Genomic DNA, 10,523 nt, shown 5'->3' with positions numbered 1-10,523 from the left:
ATATATTTTTTGTACCTATTATACTGTTCAATCAAAGTTAGGCTACTGGCTACTTCCAAACAATTCACACCGAGTTGAAACACAACAATAGCAAGACAAACTAGAACAATTAACCAACCATTCTGCAATTAGTCTTGTCAACTTGCTATTAAGATGCTGGACTCGTCTCGATGACTGAAACTGACCACTGTTCAAATTGTGTTGGAAATAACTGAGATTAACCGATTATTACCTACTTACCTATTTGTATTTATTTCATTATTTTTATAATAGTAGTATTATTTTTCTCAAACATTGCATCATTAAATTAGTATTTTTTTTGTTCAAATTCGTTGTATTTTTATATTTTATCTGTTCTTTTATTCATTTAAATATCATTTATATACGAATTATATGTATTTTGATGTATTCTTTACTATATTTCTGTTATTTTAATGACCAAAAGTTTTAGATTCTTAGGATTAAAAAAAGAAACACATGGTACCTAATTGACAACAATTTTATTAGATACCATTATGAGTTACATATACAAATATCAAAAAAAAACTTTACGTAAACATATCACCATTAGGTATTTTGAATACCATTAATATGATTTTATTTTATCCAATAGGTGCAGCAGTGATGGCTGAAGAAACGGTGGACCGTTTTTCACACAGCTGCGGTTCCTGTGAGATATTCCATCTGCATCAAGGCTTCCTGCTTGCACCATCTTCAACCATAACTGGAAGCTTATTATAAAGAAAAACTGGTAAAAAGCCTTACTTTCTGATGGCGTAAAAATATTATTTAAACTGTATTATTGCACGCCTCATAAGCGAAGCGTTGAGGTGGGTACTACTGTCACTTCGCGCAAAACATCTGATTTTTCAAACTTAAAATGTCTTTATGTATCATACATTGCACTTGTAAGATAATACGTACACACACATATTAAGAAAAAACACTATTTTTAACATTCATGATATTTTTGATGTCATTTTTGTTATTTAAACTAGTTAAAAAACAGTTTAAAAAAGTTCTGTCTTGGACGTCCGTGTGTCTGTATGTGCGGAGGATTTTCTTGTTAACTCGATAGCGACCGAAATACTTTACTAATCGAGTCTTTTGCACGCCTCATAAGCGAAGCGTTGAGGAGGGTACTACTGTCGCTTCGCGCAAAACATCTGATTTTTCAAACTTAAAATGTCTTTATGTATCATACATTGCACTTGTAAGATAATACATACACACACATATTAAGAAAAAACACTATTTTTAACGTTCATGATATTTTTGATGTCATTTTTGTTATTTAAACTAGTTAAAAAACAGTTTAAAAAAGTTCTGTCTTGGACGTCCGTGTGTCTGTATGTGCGGATCCTTTTTCTTGTTAACACGATAGCGACCGAAATACTTTACTAATCGAGTCTTTTTTTTTCTCTTACGCTTGAGTATGCTCAGGAATAGAACCCTTTCATTTTTCAGGGTCTGATTCGATGTGGTTTAATTGTTATTAAATAAACAAAAATAATAATTAAAAATATTTATTAAAAAAAAATTATGAGGCGTGCACTTTTGGATTTTCCAAATTATTTTTTTCTCTTACGCTTGAATATGCTCAGGAATAGAACCCTTTCATTTTTCAGGGTCTGATTCGATGTGGTTTATTTGTTATTAAATAAACAAAAATAATAATTAATAAATAATTATTAAAAAAAAATTATGAGGCGTGCACTTTTGGATTTTCCAAATTTTGTAAAATTATTTACAGCTAACTTGCAGCTAATCTTATTTTATGTCTTTTCAGAATTATGAGATCAACGCGGAGATACACAACATTTTGGAAGGAAGGGTCTTGTAACCAGCATCGAAAAAAGCCGACCATACGATCATCATCCTATTTTTAAGTCTGGAATGATTAAATAATAAAATGTTTATGTTTGAGATACAAAGTTGTTTTATTTGAAACCTTTTGCATTCATTACCTAAGCAAGTACGATAATATTTTAGTCGTGAAAATATTTGATCCGTTTCTTAAATTGGCAAATTTTTAGCCAGAGCCATTAATTTTTCTAATAGGTAAAAGTACAAAATAAGGAAATTTCTTAAAAAATGTAAATAAAAATAATGAGCGTAACGTAACAGCTACCCAATTGTAGATAATAACTTCATTTAGGGTCGTAAAAACTGAAATTGATTTTTTTTTTATACTCAAAACTTTGACAGTTAAACTTTTTGATTGAAACTTTAAGGCAAGAGACCTTCTGTTACTATTCAATAAGTCTTTAATTGTAACGGAATATTTTCTATACCAATATATAGCCCCTAATACCCGGAAATAAGGTTGTATTTAGACTTTTATCGTGTTCGAAATATCGACTATCTAACTGCCCAAAATATTTTTAGGTATACAAAGTCTTTATGTCAAGGGTTTAAGGTTGATTTTCAAAATTTAAACAGTAAAAGAAATTTGCTAAGTAGGTAAATAGATGATTAGTTCCGGGCACAAGTGAGTTGACGATGTCTTTATGATGGTGATTAAGAAAAGGATGGTTTAAGGGCTTCATTTGTTTTTTTGTTCGCAACAGTTGTTTGATTTGAGCAATGTGGCGAAGTGATTAGATAACTGGAGGACGGGAGTTCGAATACCATCTTATTGTCGAAGTTGAAAATTAACATTGTAATGGGTAAGGTAACATTTAAGCGTATGAGAATGCTTCTTTAGCTAAAAATGTAGACTTAGCTTAATGACAATATCCATAGGTACTAACTACTAATATTATAAATGCGAAAGTAACTCTGTCTGTCTGTCTGTTACTCAATCACGCCTAAACTACTGAACCAATTTTCATGAAATTTGGCATGGAGATATTTTAATACCCGAGAAAGGACACAGGCTACTTTTTATCCCGGAAAATGACGCAATCCAACAATTTTCGGTGCGTCTGTAACGAACTTAATACTATTAACTAAATAGTCTGTGCTAATAGTATAGGTACCTAATAATATTATGTGTGTGAAAATGTCCTGAAATATTTATTTATTTTATTTAACTTATTATGTTTTGTTTAAAGTTTTTTCATGTAGGTTATCAATAATATAAGCGTATTTTATGTAAGTTATTTATTTATTATACCTTATTTATTTATCCGTGTCATGTATCCACAAATTATATTTATATAATATATTATTTTTAATTCTATCTAACATGCAAGCCGCTGACAATCTGGATGTCGGAAGGGTGTCACTGAAAATCAGTGCTGAGGCGTTATGCCTCAGGTATCCTGAGTGGCATCCTTTTTTGGCGCACGCAACCTCACATATTTTGATGGTTTTATTATTATTTTGTTTTACTTTACTTAAATTTTTTTTTCTTCTTATTTTTTAAACTTCGTGCTTTGTAATGTTTATTATGTACTTGTGAGTTGTGTGTGTTGAAATAAATGATTTCTTTCTTTTCTTTCTTTCTTTCAATCCCGGAAATCCCACGGGAACGGGAACTATGCGGGTTTTTCTTTGACTGCGCGGGCGAGGCCGCGGGCGGAAACCTAGTTATCTATATGGTTAAGAACATCCCATGATACCTATTACGACTTATATTACTAGTCTGGTCCCAAGATAGTCATGATTAATTAACTACCACTAGGTAACTAAAACTACTATAGTTTACAGAACAATTCAGTATTGGAAATAAATAAAACTGTTGCTGTATTTTTGTCAACTTCCTCTTGCGTAATCTTCTAGCGTGTAAATATTATAGTTCCTTACACACTGTTCTATACAAATAAATATCCATCCCGGTAATAAATCTTGTTCACTTAATTAAGTGACTTAAAGAGGACGAAAGACAACAGAGGGTCGGTTTACGAGATCCTCTCGCGATGTGTGCGGACCTCTCCAAACATTTACAGACTCAAGTCTTGTTCAACAAATATTTGGCGCCCAAGTGACCTCTATGATTCGCTTATTACGTAATAATAAATGTGGTAAAGATTTTTTTATAAATCTCAAAAGTACACCTAAACGCAACATACCTACCTATACAAAATATTGGCCGGTTAAGTAGGTATAAAAATTTGGCATAGGTGCTTAATATTTTATTATTTATGTAGTGATGGAGTGCAGAATGCTATTTTTTTTAATTAATTTAGCATATGGTATAAAAGGAACTGAATATATTAAAAGCTAGATAACATAATCTCCTACCCTACCCTAGACTCTAGTCTTAAAAAAAAAAATGTGTGCGTGTACTAGTACACGTAAGAAGTGAAACTTCTTTATGACCTTAAAAATGTCACGAGTATGGCGTAACGCAAAAATGTCACGCGTACGGCGTAACGCAAAAATGTCACGCGTACGGCGTAACGAAAAATGTTACACTAAATTTTTGTCCAACCCCGATAAAGAAGTTTCACTTCAAAAATATAATGTTGGTGGACAAATGATTTCCCTTTCTATAATTTACTTTTAAGCAACTCATTGTTTGAAATTGTAATTTATCAATAGTTTGAAGAATGGGTGAGGAATTTCACTAATTTGCAATATGTCGCGAACGCCTGTCTCTGAGAAAACAGGTGTCAATTATTTAAACAAAAAATAGTATTTTTTGTATTTTAAATAATTATGTATTATGGAAATTAGAATTAATTTAAGTTTAATGTCGTTATAGTGATAACGCAGATTTAAAAAATGTTCTTTCAAACAACAAATATATGTATACCTATAGGTACTTAACTCAAAACTGCTGAACGGTTTTTAATTATTTCTGTATCGACAGATTTGTTTCAGCTTGGATTATGGACTATGGTTGTAAGTAATAACTGTTTTAAAATACCCAAGCGGAACCTGGGCAAGAAGATAATTGGACTATCTTAAATTTACAAAACAATCGGCATTTTTCTCTTCAGCTGTCATCAGAAAGACAATGTAAAATATGTAAATATTTATAGGTGAAGCATTTGCTATACGCTTTAGGTTTTTAACAAATAATGTGGCTATTTCTTAATGAAAATTCATTCGGTTAGAACTACTGTCCTGAACTAGTAATGTCTTTTATTACCTGTGGTACCTAGTGACTACATTCATATTTAAATACCTATTGATAATAGTGCAAGTGTATGGTCATATTGTTACACTATTGTTCTTTTTTACTAAAGAAAAAAAATAACAAAACCTTTATTTGTAAAAACGACAGGACTCCCGACAACGATATTGATGAACTTTTTGAACCGTTATACAAAAAACGTAACACAAGTATTTTTTCTTACTGATAACCATTAATTTTCTTTCAACTTATAACGCGTGGATAGGTACGTTGTTTTTTAAATATGTAATAATAAATAAAAAAAACAGAAACAGGTTGAATGCCGTATTACCACCAACTGTCTACGTGATGATCTGCAAACTGTATTACCTATGTGGGAAAGGGTTTAGATTTTTCATAATTAACTATTCGAATAAATATTTATTATTAGAATTATTAATTTGCCTATGTCCAGCAGTCCGTCCTATGGCTAAGACGTCGGCGATGATTAAATTTTTATTAAAAATAACATTCTGAACTATGCCTGATAATCCGCCCCTGAACATCTACTAGTAAATAAATTAAATTATTAAAAGTTAAAAGTATTCAATAAAACGCTTATCTTCGAGAATATAATAGAAAAAGTTTTTTCAATATAACGCTCTATATTCTTTCAAAAGATAAGCTTCACTACGTGACAAAAGAAGTCAATAATCAGACAGCAAAAGCAAGTCTCTCAAGTTATATTTATATCAAAAATAATATCCAATATAAATCGATAATCACCGAAAGCAAATATTGTTTTAGTGGGAAACAATAGGCAGTTGAACAATATTAATTTGTTACACCGCTTGTTATTGAAAACATCTCAATAAAAGTAATTACATGTTTGTTCAGGTGATTTTAAATAATCATGGGCTTCATCGCAATAATGGTTTTGTTCTAAAAGAGTCCCATGGTCAATTCCCATAATAAGAAAAGGGTAAACTTATGATCATTAATTAACATAATTATCATCTCTATACAAATAAAAATGTGTGCGTGTACTAGTGTACACACGTAAGAAGTGAAACTTCTTAATATTTTTTAAGAAAATAACCTACGCAAAACAAAAGATTCTTTCATTTTTAAACAATTTTTCCAAATCTCCACTCATCATAAAAAGTGCACGTTTTGCGAAATGCTCCAATTGAGAAGTGCACCAGTTGCGAAGTGTACCATATATGAGAAGTGCACCAGTTGCTAAGTTCACCATTTGAGCATGGTGTACAAGTTGAGAAGTGCACCAAATGCGTCAAACCCGTTATTTATATTTGTTTGTTATTTTTAATCTTAAATATATGTAGGTACTTATAAAAATAAAACTGTATGCGTATTACGTTTAGTTATGAACTCTACAAAATGTTTTAACAATTTTATAAATTTTGGAATCTATTTTTCTTGGCAACGATAAATCCTATAGAAACCTAAGAATTTCTTTTAACAATTTTTTTATAATAGTTTCGCTAAAAAAATATTGACTGCGAAAAAGCCTTGCAATAATAAATATTAAAGAGTTTAGAAGTGCTAAAATTTAATACAAAATGTGCTAGTTCAGAGAGACTAATAAAGCATTATACAATAGGTAGGTATATTATGGAAGATGAAAACCCATGGAGGGTTGTCATGTAAGAACCACAGGGCAGTTCTTTGGCATATTATGATACATGCATGTATTTTGTAAAATTAAATTGTAGTACTGACGTGATTAATTTAAGAGTTATATGGAGTTATGGAGTTTCTTGCCGGTTTTTCTCCATAGATACTGTTTTCTGAATCGGTAATAAATTTTAAAAATATGTTATGACGATTCGACAGTGCTTCTAGAAGAAGTCTTATCGAATAAGTAAATGTCTGAGTTTGAGTTTTAATACATTTATATACAAATGAGATTATTTTTCAGTTTCTTCATGGTATTCTAGTCTTCTTGGTATTCCTAAAGTTCGTTCAATTTTGATATAAGTACCTAGGTAGAAATATAAGTTGAATGTTTATTATGATCGAAAAGGCTTTCATTTATTTCTCTTAGGGCCGATTTTTCAATGCTTGAATAAAACTTATCCGTCCAATAAAGTATTACACGATAATATTAAAATGTCACGTAAACTGTCAAATACTTACGGTCAATTAGAATCATTGAGATAATATTACTATACGTATGGAGGAGACACCACGAACAAAATCTGTGCGCCATTTTTTGCTCTAACTAAGTTTTAAAAATTATTATCTAGTTAGGTTCTTACCGATGAAAGTTATTCCTTTGCACATTTCCGTATTATTTGTATTATTTGTGCAATATCGTAACACACAGGAAGGCATATTTGATGCGTTTCACTTTAAAACCATTAAAAAAAACCGCTCAACATACGTCATGTGGCGTATGTTGAGCGGAACATAAGTGATGTAGGCGGTGTCGTCTCCAATATAATATGTATATCTCAATGATTAGAATACGTTTTTTAAAATGGTAGTTTTATACATTATTCAACGAGTAAGTTTTATCCATTAAGCATTGAAAAATCGGTCCTAAGTAGGTAGTTACCACATTATCTAAGAACAAAAAAAATCGCTTGTGTGGTCACGTTAGATAGGTACTGTAGACTGTAGTTTCATGTAAAATCTATACTAAATATTATAAAGCTGAAGAGTTTGTTTGTTTGTTTATTTGAACGCGCTAATCTCAGGAACTATAACTTGTCCGATTTGCAAAGTTCTTTCGGTGTTAGATAGCCCATTTATCGAGGAAGGCAGTAGCCTTCTTCTTTGATATATAACTAGCGACCTGCCCCGGCTTCACACGGGTGCAATGCTGATACTAAATACACTACAGAAAAACTGTGAACGTTGTACATATACAGGGTGTCCCAAAAAGTAGTGATGAACGGAAGCTGGGAGGTAGAGGACCAAGAGGGCTATCCGAATCACCCCCATGTGTGTTATGCGATTTTTCGTATTTTCGGAGTTATTACATTTTTTTCAATTTTTCATCTATCGCCGAGTACGATGAGATTTTTATTTATGGTGACGTGAATTATTGCGCTAGATGCTTGTTTTTTTTTGTGTGCTAAGCTGAAAGATAGGCCAATTCAGTATGGTAACATTTACTATCGTTAGATCTTCGAATGGAATAAAAAAAAGAATTAAATGCCAAGAAAGATAAAATTACCCAGTATGTTCATAACTTCAAGGGCCCATAAAAAAATAAAATCACATAAAAAAGGTTTTCCATTTGGCTTTTAAAAACTTGCTCTATCGATCAGGTAGCCACCATAAAAATTTCATTTTATTATTCTGAAGGCTTCAATCGAAAAATTGAAATCTAAATGTGGTAAGTGCAAAATTTTTATTAACATGATGATCATTAAAACCAATAAATAGGTGTTTAATTACCAGAATTTTTTTAAATAGCCCCGCTGTTGCTCAGTGCAAGTGCGACATCATCGTAAAAAGTTGTCTTTTAAATGTCTGAATGCTTTTTTATCATTTTTAATGGTTTCTTCTGCTACTATGAATTTCCGGGTTATTTTGTCCAAATTGGGGCATTCTCTCAAGTAGCCGAGGTCTTTTTAGTATCCCCATTGAAAAAAAATCAATGGGGTTTATTCGAGGGACCGTGGAGGCCAGGCTTTAAAGCAGGCGTCACCGGCGCATGCGCAGGCTGCAACGACCAATCCATCTTTCAGAGTATTTTTGCCCTTTAGCCTGGCCTCCACGGTCTCCGGACATAAACCCTATTGAATTTTTTCCGTGGGGATACTACAAAGACGAGAGACTGCCACAATTTGGACGAAATAACCCGGAAATTCATAGTAGCAGAAGAAACCATTAAAAATGATAAAAGAGCATTCAGACATTAAAAAGACAACTTTTTACGGTGATGTCGCACTTGCATTGAGCAACAGCGGGGCTATTTAAAAAAAAATCATTTTTAAACACCTATTTATTGGTTTTAATTATCATCATGTTAATAAAAATTTTGCACTTACCACATTTAGATTTCAATTTTTCGATTGAAGCCTTCAGAATAATAAAATGAAATTTTTAGGGTAGCTACCTGATCGATAGAGCAAGTTTTTAAAAGCCAAATGGAAAACCTTTTTTATGTGATTTTATTTTTTTATGGGCCCTTGAAGTTATGAACATACTGGGTAATTTTATCTTTCATAGCATTTAATTCTTTTTTTTATTCCATTCGAAGATCTAACGATAGTAAATGTTACCATACTGAATTGGCCTATCTTTCAGCTTAGCACACAAAAAAAAACAAGCATCTAGCGCAATAATTCACGTCACCATAAATAAAAATCTCATCGTACTCGGCGATAGATGAAAAATTGAAAAAAATGTAATAACTCCGAAAATACGAAAAATCGCATAACACACATGGGGGTGATTCGGATAGCCCTCTAAGTCCTCTACCTCCCAGCTTCAGTATATCACTACTTTTTGGGACACCCTGTATAAAAACATACCGGCCCGCTTCGGCTTCGCACGGGTAGAAAATAGGTATATACAGGGTGTAATCGTTAAGTGTGCACAGGCGATTATTCCGTAACTATTACAGATATCAAAAAACTTTAAACTGATATTGAAAGTACTTAACCCAATGAGTAAAATGGCCATAATAAATTTTTAAAAATAAAACGAGAAATATCTAAAAAATTCACTTGAAACCCTCCCATACATTTAGTATGAGATATGACTATCCCATGTACATGAGTTGATCCAAAAGTAATTATAATCAATATTAAACCAGGTCATTACAGTTAAAATATTTCGCTAGATAGTCTTCTAACTAGATAATAAGCCTATAATAGGCCTACTTCGATATTTTTTTTCCAAAACTTAGAAAAAAAAACTTTGACTTCATCCGTAAAAACCCCTCAACGCGGCCATCTCTTCGCTATCGTCTTAAAATTTTTTGCTAAGACGGTGTTTTTTGTGCCGAGGAAAGAGATAGAAATAACTAGGAGCTAGATCTAACAAACAGGGTGGGTGTTCAAGCATTTGGAATGCCGATTTTTGAATGGCAGCCATTGCAACTGACGCTTTGTGATCTGGTGCGTGGTCTTGGTGAAACAACATTCAAGCCCGCAGTTTGCCATGTCTCTTTTCCTTACTAACCTACCGCAATCTTTTAATATGGTCTGTGCAGTAAGAGCCTAACATAGTGACTAGGTACCTTCTTAAAATATTCCACCAAAATTATTCCTTCGGCGCCCCAAAAAACTGCCGCTTTAATCTATCCCACTAATTTTCACTTTGAATTTCTTCATCGTCACTTTGGAAGCTCGCATCCAGGCCATTAATTGTTTCTTGGTTTCAGCATAAACATGGTGAACCCGGGTAACGTCTATGGTCACAAATCGTGCCAAAAAATTATCCTGATCTCATTAAGAATTTAGAAATTCACCCTCTAAATGTCGAATTGTTGTTTCTTCTTTTTGTCGGCAAAAATTCTAGCACGCACGGTTCACAT

Source organism: Colias philodice, chromosome 18 (assembly GCF_061535455.1).
Source record: "Colias philodice isolate Cphi_HAF_F1 chromosome 18, ilColPhil1 Martin Lab GWU primary, whole genome shotgun sequence".
NCBI classification, from domain to species: Eukaryota; Metazoa; Arthropoda; class Insecta; order Lepidoptera; family Pieridae; genus Colias; species Colias philodice.
This window is presented reverse-complemented; position numbering follows the sequence as displayed.